General features: G+C 51.5%; 1 pseudogene; it reads right to left on the bottom strand.

The window, feature by feature from the left end:
• LOC142024975 (butyrophilin subfamily 1 member A1-like) overlaps positions 1–19,943 on the bottom strand; it is a 28,428-nt pseudogene extending 8,485 nt beyond the window's left edge.
• Between the last annotated feature and the right edge of the window lie 1,455 nt (positions 19,944–21,398).

The following is a 21,398-nucleotide window of genomic DNA, read 5'->3' as shown; positions in this document are numbered from 1 at the left end:
AGGTTTCTTGGGAAGTTTCTGGACTGACCTTTTTTATCATTTAATTTTTAAGCAAAAATGGCCAATTGGTCCATCTGCCCCAGGGTCCTGTCCTCTCACAGTGGCTGTTCAGGGATTTCAGGGGGAATGAGCAGAACAGGAACAGCTCCTGGGATTGGAGTTGATGGCTCGGGAGGGGGAGTGGCGCCGGCTGAGGGCTGTGGTGTGTGCGGTGAAAGAGAGAGCCCAGCAATAAATTGTCAGAGGCTTCACTCACGCAGGGAGGGGAGCGATGCTGCAGCTGTTCCCGGCGGCTGTTCATAGGAACAAGCTGGCCAGTCACTGAAGGGCTGGATGCAGAGGTCTCCCAGCCATAGGACGGCTCTGGGTGGCTGCCCCAGGCCCTGCGCTGTGAGGGCCCCACGAGTCCCAGGGCAGCCGGTGGGATTACTAAGGTGGCCTGGTACCAGCAGTGAGGCTGGCCATGGCACCCCACTCACAGCAGTGTCAGGAGCCCTGGGAAATGTCCCCCCTCAGCTGGCACCAATCTGCCATATCCCCCACCTTGGCCATGCAACCTCACTGCCTGGCCCAAGGCGCTGCGCTCCCTGAGAGATGTGTCTGGGAACCAGAGTTGGGGTGCGCCGGGCTGTGGCCAGGGCTTACCACTTACTGCCACCACTGGTGAGTATGAGTGGACCCAACCCCTACTGCTGGGGCCAGGCCCCCTGGGTAATCCCCCAAGTCAAGTCACTTGGCGGGGAGATGGAGTGGGGGGCAGGAAGATGCAGGGCAGGGGTGGGGTTTAGGGCAGGGGTGGATTGGGGGTGGGGCAGGGCCGGGGCAGGGTGGGGGTTGTCTTGGGCCCAGCCCCCCCTTAAGGATGGCACTGGCTAGATGTCTACAGGCAAAAGCTCAGAGAAGTTGCCTACGAGGCCGGCAGCCTTACTGGCCGTGTCTGCTGCAGCGAGTCAGTGAACCCATCTGCAAATGGCCTGGGAAGAACTAGAGACATGGCTGCTGCAGCTGAGGGGGGCAAGGGACAAGCTCTTACACAGCTGAGCACCCCCAGTCCCCGAGGCTGAGGCCCTGCAGGCGCTACAGGAGCTGCCCGAGCTGAGTGGGATCTCAGCCCCACCCGGCAAGAGCAGGAGCAGGAGTTGGCCCTTCTCAGTGCAGAAAGGTGGCCAGGGAACAGCCGCGTTGGTAGTTGCAGAAGGAGCCAACTACGCTTCAGAACCAGCAGAAGGTCAATGTGGAACGAAGCCCGGCTGGGAGATACCCATGAAGCGGGAGACCCCGGGGGCCTTGTGGGAAGAGATGAAATTACGCCGGAGGGAGACAGCGCAGGATCTCCAGAAGGCAGAGCAGCTGGGCCGTGAGTGACGCCAGCCAGTGGAGACGAGGAGAGCGCGGAGGCGGGTGCAGAGCACAGCCCATCGGGGAAGATGGGCTCTCTGAGGGGGAAGTTTGTCTGCTGAAGGGAAAAGCCACCGCGTGAGTGACACGAAAACACGCGCCCAAGAGGAAGCTGGAATGGAAAAGGACGAGGCCGGGGACGCTCCCCCCAGAGACCCGCAGGAGCAGCACCAAGCCCCAGCCAGAGCTGGGGTGACACTGAGCCCGTCAGCAGGCAAAGGGGAGGGCAGAAGGCGTTCCCAGCTGCTGGCCCCACACAGCTATCGCAGAGCTCACTCCCTGAGGGCTGCAGGACACAGTGACGTGCTCAGTAGCAGGGACGCTAACAAGGAACTGCTGGAGCCAAAGACAACCTGGACTCCAGAGGGGCTGTCGCGGCCCTGGGGGGCAGCTCTGTGGGGGGGCCTGGGGCAGCCTGATGCCAGTTACCCCTTGTCATGGAGGCCAAGCTGTATGTTACTGCTCAGGCACTAGGGGGCGCTGTGCGTGACACACCTCAGCCAGACCTGGCAGAGCAGGAAAGGACCTTGTTGTGCTGGACACACCTGGTGTGTGTCTAGCTTGGAAGGAAGCTGGGGCTGGGAGCAGAGCGGGCTGGGGCCACGTCACTCTGCTTCCTGCTGCTGCCAGTGACTGGGGGGGCCCTATTGCTGTCCCCAGGCCCCCAATACTCACTGCACCCTCTGGGCCCCCCCCAAAGCAGGGGGCCTGGGGCGGCTGGATGAACCGGCCATTGGATGGGAGAGCTCTGCTCACTGGCTGCTGGCCCCTTGCTCCCCCCTCCCATTGTTGGGGGCCACATGACTTCCATGTCCCCCATGTATCACTCCTGGTCTGAACTAGGCCCTGCTGAAGGGGATTTCACCCATCACCTGAGCTACATGAGACTGTGGGGGCCACAACTCCTGGTCTCTTTCTTTTCTCACATTTCAGTGATCTGAATAAAAACTGTGGCCGGGGCCTTGCGGCACCACAGCAGGAAATGCCCCTGGGTGCAGCCCAGACCCCAGTGTTAGCCCAGGTCAAGCCTGCCCCCGGGTACAGGTCAGCTTTGGGGGATGAGGGAAGGCAGGTAATGGGGCCTGGCCCTTTAAGGGGAGTAGCTCCCCACTTATCTGTAAGATGCTCCTGGAAGGGGGTAATGAGCAGGTAGGGGTCTGAACTGACCCAGAAGGAGCATCTCCCCTTGCCCTGCCTTTCTCTCCTCTTCACTGCCTCCTCCTCCTCCTCCTCCTCACCCTGACCCCTGGCAGGAACAGCAGTGAACGGATTTGGTGGTTTTGCAGAGCATGGAGTAAGTACACGGATGTGCAGATGGGCCTTCTGTAGCATCCCCCTCTCCCCTGCTGAGGTGGTGTTTGTGGCCGTGGTAAATGTATTAATTAGCTCTCTGTAGGTGTGAAAGGGTTCCCCCCGCGTGACTGAGGTAGTAGCAGTGATAGTTACCTGCGTATCCTTGGGCTCTGCTCAGTCCTGAAATGATCAGACATGAGAATTTATGCGATTTAGACTCACCAGGACACACACTGCGACACAAAGGACAGGAACCAGAAACGGAGCTTACCCAGTTTTGCTGCAGGGTCCGTGGGAATGAGAGGGGAGAAAGGGGGAGAAAGAACATCTGTGAGTGAATCTGGCAAAATCTCAGTGACTGATGTGCCCTGTTCTAACCCCACGTTATGTTGGCTGCAGTAGAAATTCTCCCTGAGAACAGACGCCAGGGTTGGGCTCCTGACAGCTAGTTACAACTTGTTTGTGTCTGATGCTGGAAACCTTCCCGACAGGGATCAATGGGGCTGCACCTGTGGGGGTCGCTCATGGCGTTCGGGGAGTAAGATGGGGCCTTAGGGATAAAGGAACAAGTTTCCTCTCCTGCTCGAGTCACTGGGACAGGGATGACGCAGGCTGGCAGGAGCCAGACCCTGGGCATGAGAGACTTCCCCTGGCCTCGGGAGAGCCCAGCTGGGCTACAGCAGTGGAGCCAGCTCCTGTGACAGCTGCCCCCCAGTCCTGGTGCAGGGGAGTGTCAGGGCTGGGAGGAGCTGGGCTGTGGAAGAGCAGAGCGCATCTCCAGGTCTCAGGGACTTCAGGGAGCTGGAGCAAATTAGAGCAGCCCCTGGGCAGCCTGAGAACCAGGGAGCCATAACTGGCCCCTGCCCTGCCCCCACCCCACCCTGAGCAGACCCTGACCCAGCAGAGATCCTGGGCCTGCAGCTCAAAGGACTCTTCCTTCCTAAGCATCCCCACCCTCTGGATGGCACAGGGGGAGCCCAAGGGGTGCTCAGCGCATGCAACTCCTGCCGGCTTCTGTGCCATCAGACCCATGGCCCTGCTCCAAGGAAACCTACGGTGCTGGAGAACGTCCATGGGGAGCTCACAGGGCGAGGCCCTATTGCTATAAAATAATTACTGTTCTTGTGACAGGGTGTCTCAGTGTCGGTGAGCGACGTCTGTTTGCTTTCTCAGGGCGTTTCCCAGGGCGAATGTGAACAACAAAACTCTCAGGATTCATATTTCAATACCAGCGTTTTCCATCCACTTTTCCCCTGGTCATGTACTTCCCCTCTCTCGGTAACACCGAATGTTTCACACTGACACGTCTTTGCACACCCAGCTCGGAATGTTCCTTTCCCACTCAAAGCAGAACCAAACCCCGAAAAAGTGCCCTTACCTTTGGCAGCCTCATATTCCGCTGGAAAGTAACAGACGTTGTGAGTTAATGTGGAGTCTCAGAACGTGATGCACAACAGCCGCGCTAACAGCACAGTCTGCCCCTGGGGACAGGGCTGGTGTGAAGGATTTGGCCGTAGGACACTAAGCAGAGCCCAGCACAGGAGCTGCCTTGTCACGGGCGAAGGGACCTAAGCTGTCCTGCCCCAGCCAATATATCGACAATGGTATAAACCTTAGAAACGGGGCAGGAACACCTGGAGCAGAGAGGGGGCTTCCTGGCTACACATCCACTCCTCTCTGTCTGCCTGTGTGGGTCCCTGCACCCCCCCAACAACCTGCCCCTCTTCCTCCCGCATTTCTGCACAGACACACAGACACACACCCCTTTCAGCCCCATTCTGTGCCCTATCACCAGAGCCCACAGCCAGTCTCCCACCCCCACTGCACATTATTATTTGCATCCCAGTACATTTTGAGCAGGGATTACCAACCTATGGGTCGGGACCCAAATATGGGTTGCAGTTAGATTTGTTTTGGGTTGACAGCAGCTCGGAGCTGCATGGCTCTTAAAGGAGCCATTTGCAATTCCTTAACACTGCCACAATCAGCAGCTGTCTCTATCCATAGAGAAACAATTACGCATTACAAAGAGCTTCTCCACCTTTGAGATTCGTAGTCATCCCAGACAAGCCGCTTAACAGACTCTTGCAGTAAGTAATTTTTGCCCCTCGCCCCCTTCTGTTCTATGTAGATGATTTGTCAGTTTTCATTTTTTGTTTGCTTCTCCTCACAGCCCGTGTGACTCTCCCCAGCTGTCCCAGCCCGAGTGTGACCCCCCCAGCACCTGAGCACGACTCGTCCCAGCTCCTCCAGCCCATGAGTGTGACCTCCCCCCCCAGCCCCTGAGTGTGTTTCCATGGGCGAGAATGGTGCTTCTTCACACAATTCTTGTGTCACCTGCGGCACAGCTGGGAGGTCGGTGCTTACACCACCAGAGAGCGGCTGCAGTGCGCTTGTCTGCCCAGAGCCATAAGTGAGACACTGCGAGAACTTTTTCGTGGAGATTTACTTTCTGAGGGAGTTTAGGTGCCTACAGGGGTTGGTGTCAGCTAAGTGGGGGCTGTGGATCCTGGTGCCTAAAACAGGGTTGGGGCAGGAGTTCAGGTGCCGAAGGCTCTTGGTAGATCGGGGCTGTACTGTGATTCTGAGCTAAATGCCGGGGGGGGGGGAAGGGTTTGGAATTGCCCTCCTTGGAGATTTCTAAGAGCGAGTTAGATGAGCGCCTGCCAGGGAGGTGCAGATAATGCTTAGTTCTGCCATGAATGCAGGGGACTGGACAAGGCGACCTCTCAGGGTCCCTTATGGTCCTACAAGTCCATGACTCTATTATTAGTGCAGGGAAAGGTGGAGACAAAGTACTTGTGATTTAAGGGTAAACCACATGACAGGGATCTTATAATTATCCCCAAATCAAGTGATTTAAATTTGATTAAATTTAAAAGAAGTCTGAACATAGAACCATAGAACACTAGGACTGGAAGGGACCTCAAGAGGTCATTGACTCCAGTCCCTGCCCTCATGGCAGGACCAAGTACTGTCTAGAGCATCCCTGATAGACATTTATCTAACCTGTACTTAAATATCTCCAGAGATGGAGATTCCACAACCTCCCCAGGCAATTTATTCCAGTGTTTGACCACCCTGACAGTTAGGAACTTTTTCCTAATGTCCAACCTAAACCTCCCTTGCTGCAGTTTAAGCCCATTGCCTCTTGTTCTATCATCAGAGGCCAAAAAGAACAAGTTTTCTTCCTCCTCCTTATGACATCCTTTTAGATACCTGAAAACCGCTATCATGTCCCCCCTCAATCTTCTCTTTTCCAAACTAAACAAGCCCAATTCTTTCAGCCTTTCTTTACAGGTCACATTCTCTAGACCTTTAATCATTCTTGTCGCTCTTTTCTGGACCCTCTCTAATTTCTCCACATCTTTCTTGAATTGCGGTACCCAGAACTGGACACAATACTCCCCCTGAGGCCTAACCAGCGCAGAGTAGAGCAGAAGAATGACGTCTTGTGTCTTGTTCACAACACACCTGTTGCACTGTGGATATACCACCATGTCTGGTAGTCAGACTGACTGAGCTGGGGCAGTGCATTCTGTAATTCCTGTGGGGTTAATTTAATGGTCTCTTCCCCTTCACAGCCCATCAGTGTGATGGCCCCTGAGCTCACTGCTTGGAGTCTGGTGTGGAGATGGAGATGTGCTCCATGGCTCATCAAACAGGCTGTGACCACCCCTGCTGAAACTGAGCTCTGGGTGTAAAACAGTGACTCTGCTGGCATTAACTGGGACTTTCAGTTAAGTTTGCTAAACTGAGCTGACATGACATGAAATCCTCAACCTGTTCCACTGGCCCCAGCCACTGACCTTTCTGTGTCTCCAGGGCCAATTCCAGAGCCTCTACAGGGAGAAAAGAGAGAGAGGTGAGACTTCACCCAGTTGTATTTGTGGGGACAATGTTAATGTCATCAGTGTAACAGGGGCAGACACTGACCTTTCTCTCTGTCCCGTTCAGACAGCAGGGTCTCTAGAGAGGGAAAAGAACAGGAGGTGAGTCATTGGTTCATGGGTTCCAAAGTTGGGCAGCACCTTTATGATCACCCTGTCTGACCCCTCCCTGTGTAACACAAGCCCATGGGCTGCCCCACAGGAAATCCTAGAGCAGGTCATTTGGGCCACATCCACACTACAACAATAATTTGAAAGAAGTTCTGGACGATCTCTTCTGGAAAAACGTCTTTCAAAAGATTGTGACCACACACACAAAAGCGGATAAAAAAAAGAAATCGATCTGCTCTTTCGATAGAGAGCATCCACTCAGCCCCCGCTCTTCTGAACGAACAGGACAGGAACTGAAAAGTCGGGTGCCATTTGGAGCACTCTTCCCAGAAAAGGGCCTGGGGAGTGTCTACACAAGCTTTTTTCCAGAAGAAACTTCCAAAGGCGGCGTTCTTCCTGACCAGGGAGCAGAAGACGGCTTCCAGAAGAAGGGCCACATGCTCTCAGTTTCATACCCAAAGAGCGCACGTTGTGTGTGGACGCTCAACGTGGTCTTTCGAAAAAGCGCCGGATTTTCCGAAACAACTTGCTAGTGTAAACGCGGCCTTAGGAAAGCATCCAGCCTTGATTTATAAACTCCCACTACTAGAGCACCCACCGTGGCCCTTGGCATGGGCGGTGGGTACAATAGGCTGGGGGAGGCTCAGTCTCCCCGTCACTGCCGTGGCACCGGACTCATGGGTGTGGTGTTTTGGGGGGAAGTTTCTGATACACCCTTTGCAGATCCTGTTTCAGCTGAGGGGACGGCACATGCTGTTCAGCTTCCCGGGCCAATCGCTGCTCTGCCTGCACTGCAGGTTACTGAGGAACCCAGGAAGTTGAGCATCACATTCTGCCTCCTGAGCCACCTCAGAACCTGCCCAGGACACAGCGAACTCGACCAGACCTCAGAGAGATTTTCCCCGGGCATCTGGGCAGGGCAGGCACAGCGCAGCTGCAGGTGGTCTGGGCAGCTCTCTGCAGGTGGGACCAGCCCAGTGATCCTCAGGCTGAGGCACCTGGGGCTCGGCCCGGCGTGAGGGGTCTCAGGGCTCTGGTTATGGGGTGGGTTGCTGGCGGAAGAGCAGAGCTGAGGCTAGCGACCCCAAAGTGAGGCTCCACCCACCACCCACGACCTTTGGCAAATTGTTCTAATGATAATTAATAATGGCTGGCAAGATGTCACCCTGCTGCATTCGTGGGGAGAACTCTCCTCCCAGTTCCCTCTCACAAAACCGCCATCTGGCTTAGTCCACCGAGCTCCCAAGCGGCACCCGTAAGGAAAAGCAAAAGATGACGACCTCAGACAATGTGGAGATCTACCGAGACTAAAGGGCGACAGCTGGGGAAACTCCTGGGGTCAGCTAGAAGTTTTGTCCAGAGACAGAGAGAAGTGGAGGAGACTTGTCCATGACCCTGCTCCGCTGGGAGGACCAGGGTTTAAGTCAGTCACATCTCCTGCCAGGTGTTGTGATGGGCCCAGCCACTGACCTGTCTCGCTCTCCATTTCAGATCGCAGGGTCTCTGGAGGGGGAAAGGGCGAGAGGTCAGGTTTAAGGCCAGTTCCTGCCACTGATGTAACTGTGCGGTAACTCTGGCTGTGCCGCAGACAGACTGACAAACAGGACACACGGATCTGTCTCAACATCCCCGCACTCAGTGTCGCTGCTGCCTGGGACCTGTCACACTGTTTGTTTTTGGTGGGGAAAGCGGGGGAAGAAGAAGGCTCCTTGGCTGCACCCTCTGTGCCCATCCCCTGGCCAGTCCCAGCCCCCTTAATCCCCTACACCACAGCTCCTGCCTGGGGAATGTGGCATTGACCTGGGCTGGGAAGGGGACAGGACCTGCCTGGCTCCATTCTCGGCCAGCTCCTGGCCTTGTGGCAGGTACCTGTCCCCTGGTTCTGGTGACACATGGGAACAGCTCCCCAAGGGCCTGGTGGATGGGGGAGCCCCAGCTAAGAACTGGGTGGAGAGACCTTTCTTCAGCTGGGTGCCCAGGTCAGTGTGAGCCAGGGAGGGACGTATGGATGGGCCCCTGCAGACATCACCTCTGAGACCAGCTCTCCCATTGGGAGCTCCTCCCATATCCCACATAACTCAAACCCTCTGGTCCCTCCTCCTGCACCCACACCCCTCAGGGGACCCTACACTCCCTTCCCGCGATCACAATCCCCTCCTTCACCCAAACTGCCTCCCAGACCTTACACTCTATTCTGTAGCCAGTCCCATAACCTGAGCTCCGTTCTGCACCCAACCTCCATCCCAGACCCCACACCTCTTCCTTCGACATCATAGAAGAGTGCAGCCCTTGGCCACTTCCCAAATTCTCCATCAAACATGATTTGCCCCCCCCGTCACAATTTCTTCAGCTCTCCCTTCACCCTCAGCCCAGCCCCCATTGCCTGAAAGCTGCTCCGAACATTGAATCAAAGCCCCTGAATCTTTGTAGCTCTGCTCTGGGCTTTGTTTTTAAATGTCTGTCTCTCATCCACCCCGCTCATCACATCACCTTCCACTTTCTGCTGCCTCCAGAACCAGTAACCGGCCAGGGGGATGAGAACAGCCAGGAGAGACAGGATCACAGCCAGAGCCACCAGCCAGGGATTGACCCGTGGGAAAAACAGCCCTGCAAGAGAAAGTGCCAGTGACTTGGGAGCAAACACACACCGCATGAAAGCAGGACGCTGACACAGTGAGGACTCTGGGACCAGTTAAAAGAGTCTCACAGGGAAATATACAGGGAGATGTGGCTGCTTTGCAGGGTTGCAGGGTATATCACATCCACTGACTTCCCCTGTCCACAGAGCTCGATGTCTCACCGGATGTCACTTAAATTGACAGCTGGCAATTCCAACACAGTCCTCATCGTACCACCAGAAGAACAAGGGAGAATTCCCTCCCCCCTTCACCCTGAATTAGAAGAAAAGGTGTTTTCTGGGGATCGAGCTGTTATGAAAATCTGGCCAAGGGCACCCCAGCCTGTTAGCGTGAAACACCCTCAGCTCTTACTGGAGTCAACCTGCCTGTCTTCACTGTAATTCAACACCTGCAGCTGGCCTAGGACAACGGACTCAGGCCCATGGGCCTTGGGCTAAGGGGCTATTTAATTGCAATCTAGATGGCTTAGGTTGAAGCCCGAGCTCTGCGACCCTTCCACCCTACAGGTTCTAAACCCTGGACTCCAGCTCAAGCCCAACTACAATTTAAAAGCTCCTCAGCCCGAGCCCTTTAGCCTGAGTCAGACGGCCTGGGCCACCAGTGGGTGTCTAGCTGCAGTGTAGACATAGCAGTTGTGTAGCCGGAACTGACTTATCTGCCGTCGACTTACCTGGGCGTCCTCACTGAGGGAGGTCGATGGAAGAAACTCTCCCGTCGACCTCCCTGATTTCTCGTGAGATTGAGGGATACTGAGGTCAACTGTGGGCCCAGGATAGTTTGATGTCGCACGTCGCAAATAGGCATGCAAAATTGAACGCCAGAAGATCTGCCCTGACTGGGTGGGTCTCCTGGGTAGGGAAGACATGGCCTATGTCAACCTGTGTGGGGCAGGACCAGGCACTGACCTGCTATGGAAATCGCTGACTCACTTTCCTGGTTGAGTCGGGGGTTCCTGACACCACAGGACACTCTCCGGCTGGGTTCTTCTTTTAGAACAATGGCAATCTCTGCTTGAAACAGGCCACTGGCCCCTGGGGATATTTTTTCAGAGGTGGACGGTAAGGGCCGCCCCTCCAGATTTTTCCACAGCACCTCAGGCTGTGGGTACCATCCAGATGATCGACACACCACCTGGATCCCTCCGTCCTGATGTCCCTCCACTGAGATGACAGGAGTAGAACCCAGATCTACAGAAATAAATGAGCTGGTGATAATCCTATAGGGCCCACTAATGAGCCAAAAGCTTTATTACCTTGTTATCAAAAGCCATTTCCTGTTAAACTCAACATAGACTCATGGGGTGGAAGAGACCTCAGGAGGTCACCAAGTCCAATCCCCTGCTCAAAGCAGGATCAACCCCAACTAAATCACCCCAGCCAGGACTTTATCAAGGCAGAACTTAAACACCTCTAAGGATGGAGCTTCCACCACATCTCTAGGTAACTCATTCCAGTGCTTCTCCACCCTCCTGGGGAAATAGACTTTCCTCATATCCAACCTACACCTCCCCCACTGCAACTTGAAACCATTGCTTCTCATTCTGTCACCTGTCACCACTAAAACAGCTTCCCTCCATCCTCTTTGCAATTCCCCTTCAGGAAGTTGAAGGCTACTATCAAATCATCCCTCACTCCTCTCTTCTGCAAACTAAACAAGCCCAAATCTCTCAGCCTCTCCTCACAGGTCATGTGTTCCAACCCCCTAATCATTTTTGTTGCCCTCTGCTGGAATCTCTCCAATGCGTCCACCTCCTTTCTATACTGGGGTGGGGGGTGCAGAATTGGACACAATATTCCAGTATGGCCTCACTGGCTTCTCTAGCTGTGCTGGAAATGCTCCTCCTAGTGCACCCCAATATGCCATTAGCCTTCTTGGCTACAAGGGGACACTCTAACACCCAGATCCTTTCTACAGAATACTGTTGTCCCTCCCAGTGTGAGGCCATGGGTGCATTGGTCAATTAATCTGGTCAGATTGTTGTCTGTTACACAGTAATGTCTGGGGCTTTCTATGCACACACTTGCTCCTGTTTAGGTAAACTGACCTAGTTAATCAAGGGCAAATCCCTGTGTGGAAACTCTTATAACAAGAAAGAAATGACTCAAGATAAATCAGTATAATCCATTTCCAAACCCAAAGAGAGGTTTCACTAGTTCATCGAAACCAGTGCACAGGTATGTGTAGCCAAGCCTTAAATTAGTTCACACATAAAAAACCAGGCCATAGCAGATGTCAGGATGCCTTGGCAGAGCTTTGTAGCCTTCCAGAATGCAGAAGTGAGTAGCAGAAAATGGATATCTCTGAAAGTCAGGAAATACACTCAGCAAAACACAAACATTAGAGAGAAGGAAATGAGAGCTAACGTCACGCCTCCCACACAAGATCACACCTGGGCACTTTTAGTATTAGGAAGCAAAACTGAAATAATATTACCCTAATCTGACGCACAAGTCCTGTACCTTATGTTTGTGTGGCGAGGCCCTCGGGGGGGTTGGAAATTTAACGCAGACCATCCTAGAGAGAGAAACTACCTCCCGGGGGTGGGGTGGGGGGGCGGGGATGGCTGTCTGGAACTATCCTTAAGTTCAGTTCTTAACCACAAGACCAGGCTACTGAATTCTCTCCCAGCACGGGTGTGACTCACAAAGCTTTGGTCCAACAGAGTCATGGGAAATACCCAGATACCACAGAGAAGATATGAGCTTAAGGGGCCTAATGTAAAAACTGTATGCACCCTCCCCACATCCCATCCCCTGTGTTTCTGTGGCTCTTCCTTGTAAACAGTCCACCGATTCCAGCTGGCTGGGACTAGCAAGTGTAAGGTCTGAGGCCTTTTTGCTGCAGCCACATTAGGAGAGCAGCAACCACGAATCCATGAGCAGAAACGCCCATCCTCATGTTCCATCTAAACTGCATTAAAACAGCATAATATTGGGCTTTTAAGGGGAAGATCCTGTCCTAGAAGTGCCTGCCATCACCAGGTAAACCAGGAATCTCTTAAGATGTTGAAAACAAACTTTGCTGAATGCTACTCCTGTCTGTCAAGGAATCACTTATCAATAGTGGGAGTACAAAATTTCTTCTCTTATTATTTTGCCTTTAAGGTCTCTAATTCTTTATTGTCTATATGATTGCTGTCTTGTTCTTTCATTGTTTCTGCCTGCTGAATTCCTAGTTTTGCAAGATTCTCCTGGGCTACATTTACACTATCCCAAAACTTCGAAATGGCCAAGCAAATGGCCATGTCGAAGTTTACTAATGAAGTGCTGACATACACATTCAGTTCCTCATTAGAATGCCGGCGGCCGCAGCACTTTGAAATTGCCGCAGCTCACCGCTGCACAGCTCATCCAGACAGGGGTCCTTTTCGAAAGGACCCAGGCAACTTCGAAATCCCCTTATTCCTATCTGCCGGCATTCTAATGAGGCGCTGAATATGTATTTCAGCACTTCATTAGTAAACTTTGAAATGGCCATTTGCATGGCCATTTCAAAGTTTTGGGATAGTGTAGACGCGGCCCTGATGTTTTAGGGTTGTTTATGTATCTCATTAATTCCGTGTTGGAATCAACTCAAATTTTGCCCACTAACCCCATCCCAGACCCTAATGTCTTGCAGCAATTTTCAAGACAATCCAATTCTGTTTCTGCATTTTAGAGTTCTAAATATATATATATATACACACATATATCTGTTAGATAGTGAACTACAGCTAACCATCCCCAGAGCAGAACTACTGCTCAACTGTAATGGGAAAAATCCACCGTCATTTCACAATGACCTTTCCAACTTCACTTATTTATCCTGTTGAAGATGTCAAGGAAACAGAACAAGTCACTGACCTGCCACCAGTAGCTCCAAAAAAGCTTCATCGTAAGAGACACTGGACTGAAAATAACACAGGTACTGCCCATCGTCGGAGGGTTGTATGTTGCGTATTCTCAGGGACAAACTCCCACTGGTGATATCGTCTTTCAAGAGCTCAGTTCTCCCTCGATATTCCAGCACCTGTTCTCCGTACTGATCCTGCCCATCCCGGTACACGTGCACAACTGCAGAGTCCTGTTCTCTGAGCCATCCCACTGTCATGGTCTCCGCACTCATCCTGGGGGAGAGGTGGCAGGGCAGGACGGCTTCCCTGCCTAGGGAGGCAACGACTGGATTTTCAGGTCCATTCACTGTGAACTGTGCTGTGAAATGAGTCAGTGGAAAAAGAAAATTCAGTGGAACCAAGACGGACGGGAATGTAAGTAAAGTTCAACAAGGTGCTGTAATGCCAACTCTGGAGTATTAAAAAAATAGGAGTCAGGCCCAGCACCCAAATCATGAGATGGGGTTAAAAACACAGAGGTTTTCTTAAATTAAAATTGGGGTTGTTTTTTGCCTTTTGATTTCTGAACCATTAGGGTTAACTTGTGTCCCATTTCTAAGCATTTATCTGCAACCACAAGGGACAGACACTTCCTTTAGAGCCAACACTGAGATTCTCACCTAATCACAGGCCTCCAGGAGCTGCGGCTTTAAGAAACTCATGAAACAGCGGGAGATTTGAGATGAAATTCTGCCAGCTGGTGCCGCTGAGGACACGTCTACACTGGAGCGGGAGGTGTAATTCCAGCCTGGGGAGGACGTGCCCCCACGAGCTGTGACCGAGCTAGCCTGAGAAAGTGCAGCTGTGGCAGCGTGAGTGGGGGATGGGCTAGCTCCCCGGGTACCGTCCTGCCCAGGACCTGGGTACGTATTCAGGGAGGCTGCTCGTGCCATTGTGCCTACGCTGCCATAGGGATGTCTCCCCCGCCTGGAGGCAGCAAGGAGCAACTTCCTCTGTATGAAAGGGTTCCGCAGCGCTAACTCATGGCTTCGTGGTTAGGGAAGGCGTCGGGGGAGCTGGACTGTTGCGGGGGAGCAGAGACGACATGTTGTGAGTGACGGTGGGGCAGGGGGCGGAGAAGGAATCAGACTCCGCAGGTTTCTGTCACATCTGCCGTCACTGACGGCACCACGGAATTGTCCAGATGCTGGGACATGAACTGCGTCTGATTTCTCACACCGGCCCTGTCAGCCCCTACACACTGTAAATGCTTCACAACACAGCCCCATTGCCCTGCTACTGGCACGCACAGAGCACAGTGCTGAAATAGGGGATGCAGGATCCTTGGCTCATGCGTATAGGGGGCTCAGACCCACATCAGACCCCAGCACAGTTACAGTCCAGCAGCTGCTCCAGCTCATGTCTCCACCAATCAGACAAAGCTCTTACCTGACTCCAGCCTATGAATGTGCAGCGTGAGGCAGAAAATGAGGTAGCTGGGTAGAATGGAGATCACTGTGGAGACATTGGAGAAGGAAGGAACCTTTCCTGTCATCATTGCTGGGTCTGGGCACAGAAGAAACAAATCAAATCAGAGGTGCAGTGACTGGCTGTGATGAAGGGGTGTGTGTGAGGATTTTATTCCCCTGGTTAGGTTGCACATGTTCCTTGATGCCCTTTAGCAACCTGAGATGGGTGGCCCAGTATCCCTGGGCACAGCATCAGTGCATAGTGGTGATGGGGGTTTCAGTGTGATCACATCTTGCATGTAGACAATGGGGCTCCAGGCTCTTTGTAATTTAGGCACCCGCGTAACACCTTCCCCATGAAAAAGGACAAAGGAGGGAACAAGTTGGTTGGAACTGGAACTGGGCTGTTGAGTGTGTGAGGAGTGTGCCAGCAGGAATGCTCAGCTGTGCTGTGTGAAAATCAAGGTGCTCAGGCAGGCTTATCATAAGTCAAAAGAAGCCACCGGCAGTCTGGATCATCTCCCAGAACAAACTGCTTTTATGAACACCTTGATTGGATTCTGGGGAGTGACCCAACCACTCTCATGAAAAACTGCCTGGACTCCTCAGGAGAGGCTGCTTGGCTACCCTGTGAGAGCAGCAAGAAGAAGAAGAGAGTGGTAGATGAAGAACAGGAAGGAGGTAAGCAATCCAAGCATTAGGAGACTGACAAATCTTATCCCGGAAACAGTCAGGACTACTTCACCATTCTAGAGCAGTGGTTTTCCACCAGTGTGATGCCAGAGTGCTGCACAAACACACTAAGGCTACGTCTACACGTGAACGCTACATCGAAGGAGCTTATTTCGATGTAGCGACACTGAAATAGGCTATTTCGATGAATAGTGTCTACACGTCCTCCAGGGCTGGCAACATCGACGTTCAACATCGACGTTGGGCAGCACCACATCGAAATAGGCGCTGCGAGGGAACGTCTACACGCCAAAGTAGCACACATCGAAATAAGGGTGCCAGGCACAGCTGCAGACAGGGTCACAGGGCGGACTCAACAGCAAGTCGCTCCCTTAAAGGGTCCCTCCCAGACACACTTGCACTGAACAGCACAAGATACACAGAGCCGACAACTAGTTGCAGACCCTGTGCATGCAGCATGGATCCCCAGCTGCCGCAGCAGCAGCCAGAAGCCCTGGGCTAAGGGCTGCTGCCCACGGTGACCATAGAGCCCTGCAGGGGCTGGAGAGAGAGCGTCTCTCAACCCCTCAGCTGATGGCCGCCATGGAGGACCCCGCTATTTCGATGTTGCAGGACGCAGATCGTCTACACGGTCCCTACTTCAACGTTGAACGTCGAAGTAGGGCGCTATTCCCATCCCCTCATGGGGTTAGCGACTTCGATGTCTCGCTGCCTAACGTCGAAGTTAACTTCGAAATAGCGCCCAACACATGTAGCCGTGACGGGTGCTATTTCGAAGTTGGCGCCGCTACTTCGAAGTAGCGTGCACGTGTAGACGCAGCTTAAGGATGCCACGGAACTTTCATCAATTTCCCCTCCCTCAGCTGGTGCAGGGCCATCAATTTCTATCCTGCACCAGCTTTGCAAAGCCTCTGTGAGGGGAAATTGACCAGCCCTACTCCCGCTGGGAATCAGGCAGCCTTGCTGCTTGACTTCCCAGCAGGCCTTGGGTCACCCCTGCCCCCAGCTCTGCATAGAGCTGAGGGGAGGGGAAATTGAGCAATCCTCACAAAGGTTATGACGCACATGGCAAGCCCCACCACAATGGGAACATTGGCTTCATTGAGGTCCAAACGGGTCAGAATGCACTTAAATATGGCTTTTAAATGGCAAAAGGAACATTCTACAACCATTTTGCACCTGCTGGGGCTGCAGTTAAAGTGTTCCTTACTGCAGTCCGGGATACCTGTGTATAGCTTCATGAGCCAAGAGAGCAGAAGATAAGCAGTTTGCCCAGTTTTACTATGGGAATCTTCATGTCTCCAGTGGTGAATTTCTGGTCTGGGAAGAAAGTTCCATTCTGGAGGTTTCTGAGCAGATCAGGATTTCTAAAATTGCTTGCATAATGCACCTTTCTTGACCATCCCATGTACATGTTGGTGAAATGACCTTTGTGATCCACCTAACACTGCTTCACCATGAAGAAGTAACACATGTGGTTTACGTACTCTGAAGCCAGGTGCTCCGATGACAGGAAGGGGATGTGCATTCCATCTAATGCCCCACTGCACTTAGGAAATCCTATGTCAACAAAGCTGTCCACTGTCCTGCACGTTTCCCAGAATCACAGTCTTTTGTAGCAGAAGGGCATTGATTGCCTTGGTTACCTGGATCACATCACACCCCTCCCCCCCACTGTAGATCTGCCAAATCCAAATTGATTTCCCACTGACTGTTAGCTATTGGGTGTTGCAAACCTCCACAGAGCAATTATCACACGTTTTTAAACTGTCAGAGCAGGTCTCATTCTAGTATCACGGCACTTCAGGGTGGCAGGCAGGAATTCACAACGTCTCATGAAAGTGGCCTTGTGCATGCAGAAGAATTGCAGCCCCTGCTGATTGTTCCATTCCCACAAAACTGTGTAGTTCCATCCATCTGAGCTGGTTCCACAGCTCCGGAACTGGCGCTCCACCCAGGGCAGCCAGCAGCTGTCCATTCCTGATCTCCAACCCTTCATTGTGCTCTAAATCAGGGTCCTGCACCTCCTCCCAGTTGCTTTGTCTAATAAGATAGTTCAGGGCACTTCTTGAAGTGACCATAACACACTGCAATAGCTGTAAGCTCCTCCAGATCCATGCTAGTCCCTTTAACGGCGTGTGTCAGGGGCTGGCTTTGGAAAAGTTGTGTGAAAATTCATTTGGCAGTTTGTTTTCAACGGGATGGGGTAGTGAAGGCATACACTCTGGGGTGATGACATCAGACACCCACCACATCACCCACTATACATTTTTTTCCATAACACACTGGCACAGAAATCCAGAATGCAATGGTGCTGCAGGAACTGTGGGATAGGTACCCACAATGCACTGCTGAAACAGTAAAATTTAGCTAAGGTAATGGAGACACACTATGTCAATGTTATGCACGTGTGACACTCACCATTAACTTTATAAAAGCTAACAAGAAAAAGTCAACTTTAATAAATTTGACTTTATTTCCTAGTGTAGACATACCCTGAGATACCTGCCTTGATCTTCCATGTCCCAGGGAGAAAATCAATTCTTTCCCCAAGGGATAGTGCTGCCAAGGTGATAGGAACAGAATTATGCAGATTTACAATATGCAATATTTGAGAGTATTGTCTGTTTAAGAACTCCTCCTAATTTGTAAGAGCGAGGGCCACCAAATTTGGTACACAGCTTCCTCTTATAATAGTAACTTAAGTGGTTGGTTGTGGCAGGAAAATGGGATGTGCCTGGAATGGGATTGCTTCTCATCAAACCAAACAGAAAAGAGATAGAATCGCCAGAGGACGTACAGTCCTCCAAACTGACATAAGGGAGCAAACGTTGAAAGTGACTGAACCAAGGTGAGCCAGAAGAATGGGATGAATCTGGAGTAGGGATGGTTTCTCAATAAACCGTACTGAAATGGGTAAAATGGAGACATTTGGAGTTCTGCTCTGCTTTGGCACAGCTAAATCAATGTTTAAGGTTTGAAAATTAGAGGAGAATGTTATAGGAACAGTTTTTTGGAAACCAAAGTGCCCATGGCCTGTTTGGGTGGTTTTTATTTTTATTTTTATTTATTTATTTATTGTTAAAATAGCAAATGATAAGAGTTTATGGTGATGAAGGAAAAAAAGTAAATTTTAATTCCCAGTTTTAAAAAAAATACATGAAAATTCAATGGAAAAATTTGAACAATATCTTTTTAAAAAATCCAAAATAAAAATTCACTTCTTTAAAATAACACTATATTTTTGAAAGAAATACAATCATTTAAATAAATCCTGTGCATTTTCTTTTTATGAAAAAAATAAAACCACTTCATGGAATTAAGGATGTGAGCAAAGCCAGATAAATCTGCTGCTAGTTCATAATAATATTACAGATAGTTTCCACTTTGTCACATATTTTTCCCCCTTTGAGCTCAGACCCAGGGAGATCTCTTCAACCAGTGACTTGGGAATGTTCAGCTCTCTTGTGACTTGGCACTCAGAGTCCTTCCAAGTCAGGTAAAACCACAACTGTTTTCCACACATGCCAAAACCAATTTCCTGTCTGCTCAGTGGCTTTTCTACCAGGCAATTTCAAGATTCTTACAGCACAGATTTTCATTACTCAAACATGCCATTTCCACAACACAGTTCAGAGCGGTTTCACGCCCTCCCTCAGTCTTATCTTTTCTATGACACTAGTAGGGGGCACAAAGGGAGCTTTCATATAAGTCTTGTTCTCCAGCCACCCCAGCATCTTGAGGGTTGAAGCTCAGATGGTAACCTGCCACTCATTTTCCAGGGAGTGAGGAGTCCAGCTGACTTGGCCAAACTTGGGGTGTCTGCCCCTTGGGTGGGGTAGGGAGTGACCCTCTGAACATGTGAGAGGATCATACTATGGAAAATGCTCAGAGGCAGAAAAATCATCGTCTGTAAACTGTTACTGCAAACATCTAGGCCCCAAGTGATTGTAGGCCCTGCAGGGGTTGGCCACAGCTGAGCAGGGTTCTGTGAGTCTCAGTGTGTCCTGACTCTGGGATTTCTTTTGTTTTTGTTTTAGGTGCCAAAAGAGACAGGCACTTAAGTCCTCTTGTGAATCCAGTGGGTAATAAGTAAGAGGAGCTGCACACTGCCAATAATGTCTGATGAGGAAGATATCACGCTACCAATAACATCTCATAAGGAAGCCATTCAACTCCAGCTCACATCAGGCAGCAAAATAGCAAGAGCCAATGAGCTAAAGCACAATGGACCAGCAGAGGGAAAACTCTTTCGATCTTTAGGTCAGAAGCTCTATAAGGTGGAGACTCTGCCTCCCGGTGTGACTGGAATGGACCAGGAGCACTGTGGTGCGACCACAGCCCAGCCCACACTGGTCATCGCTTGTGTGTGTTTCTATGTGAATTTGCGCTCAGCCTATGAGAGCGGCCGTGTATCTCTGACCACCCTGGGAGAAGGGGGCCGGCGACACAGGCAGCTGCTCTCAGGAAGTGTGTGGATGAGGAAACATCAGACCAGTCTGTCGTTCAGGGATGGAACCCCCCTACCTGCGGAATTCTGTGCACACCTGTCGCAGCGGCGGCTGGTCCCCTGGGAAGCTCGCAGGCTCCCTGTCAGCTACAGTCATCCTCCGGGGAGAGCTCCTGCTTTCTGTGAAAGCTCCCTTTGCTGAGGCAGCTCTGTCCCTTCCGCACAGGGGTCACACAGCCCAGGAGTGTGACTGTGTCCTGCTCATTTCTGTCTGTCAACTTCCTGCCTGTGTAACTGAATGGAATCGCTGCCCACTTCTGCCGCTCCCCACAGCTGCAGAAATGAAAGTAACGAGGTAGCTGGGAGCTGTGGCAGGCGGAATCCTGGTCACATGCTGAGTACAGCCCAAGGACCAAAGTCCTCTCGAAGGAACCTCCCCTGCAGTGTCAGCGAGTGACAGACTGGTGCCAACCCACTCACTTCGCCAGGCGACACTCTGTTCTGCACTGTTTCTCCTGCTCTCTGAGCATCCGTAACAGGGAAAGAACTTGAATGTCAGCCCCGTCCTCCAAGGCTTCCACCTCCCGGGGGTGAAGGTGGGAAAGCTTCACACTTTCCTGCTTGTGAGGAGTGTGGCAGGGCCAGGCAATGCACAGACCCTCAGCTACAGACCAGGGGTAACTGATGAGTTTTCCAGTGCAACCAAATCACAACAGATTGTCTGAGCCCTTGGCCATTGGCTCCTCATGTGCAGCCCAGTCTGACTCACCCTGACAAGGCCTCAGGGGGAGAGTCTCTCACACTCCATGTCCGGGGGTGCCTGGCCCATCAGCTGAGACTTCCAGAAAGCTCCTTCACTAGCACTAGTTGTGATGGGGGGCTCTGTGCTGTGGGCACCAGGTGCCTACGAAGACTAAACCTAACTGTGCTGAGCCATTTATAATGATGGGCCGTGTTATCGCAGGGCAGCTGGACCTATTCAAAGTGTCCCAATGCAAGGGAAAGATGGGAAGACTAGTAAGAAGTCAATATAGGCCCATCAAGAGCTCTTTAAAGACCAGAAAGTCGAAAAGGAATCCTGCAAAAAGTAAATAAAAGACTCGCACAAGTGTGTGTTGGGACAAAATCAGAAAGATTAGGCACAAAATGATTGACACCTGATATAGGACATACAAGGCAATAATACGTAATAGAAAGACATCAGTGTCAAGCAAAGAGGAAGGAAGTGGAGTTTCTCTACTTAGGGTATGTCTGCACTTGGGAATAAAGTTGAATTTGTTAAAGTTAGCTTTGTTAACACTAGATTTTATAAAATGAAAATTGAGTGTCTGCGCCAGCTCACATAGTTGATTTAGTGTGTCCCCACAAGGTAACCTACATCTGACTGTGAAAGCTGTGCATTGTGAGCAGCTATCCCACAATTCCTTCAGACCTGTTGCATTTTGGGATTTTATGCCAGTGTTTCGTGGGAAAAAAGTTGCTGCAAGTGGTTCTGGGTTTCTGATGTCATCATTCCAGAATGCATTTCCCTCGCTTCCTGCTTCTCGTTGCAAACAGCATTTTTGTTGAGTTTTTATACTGATTGCCAGCCTCCATTACGAACAATAACATGGATACTGATACATATCAGAGGGTAGCCATGTT

This window comes from Carettochelys insculpta, chromosome 22, assembly GCF_033958435.1.
Source record: "Carettochelys insculpta isolate YL-2023 chromosome 22, ASM3395843v1, whole genome shotgun sequence".
Classification (NCBI taxonomy): Eukaryota; Metazoa; Chordata; order Testudines; family Carettochelyidae; genus Carettochelys; species Carettochelys insculpta.
The sequence above is the reverse complement of the archived record's forward strand: the minus strand, read 5'-3'. Positions and strand labels throughout refer to the sequence as shown.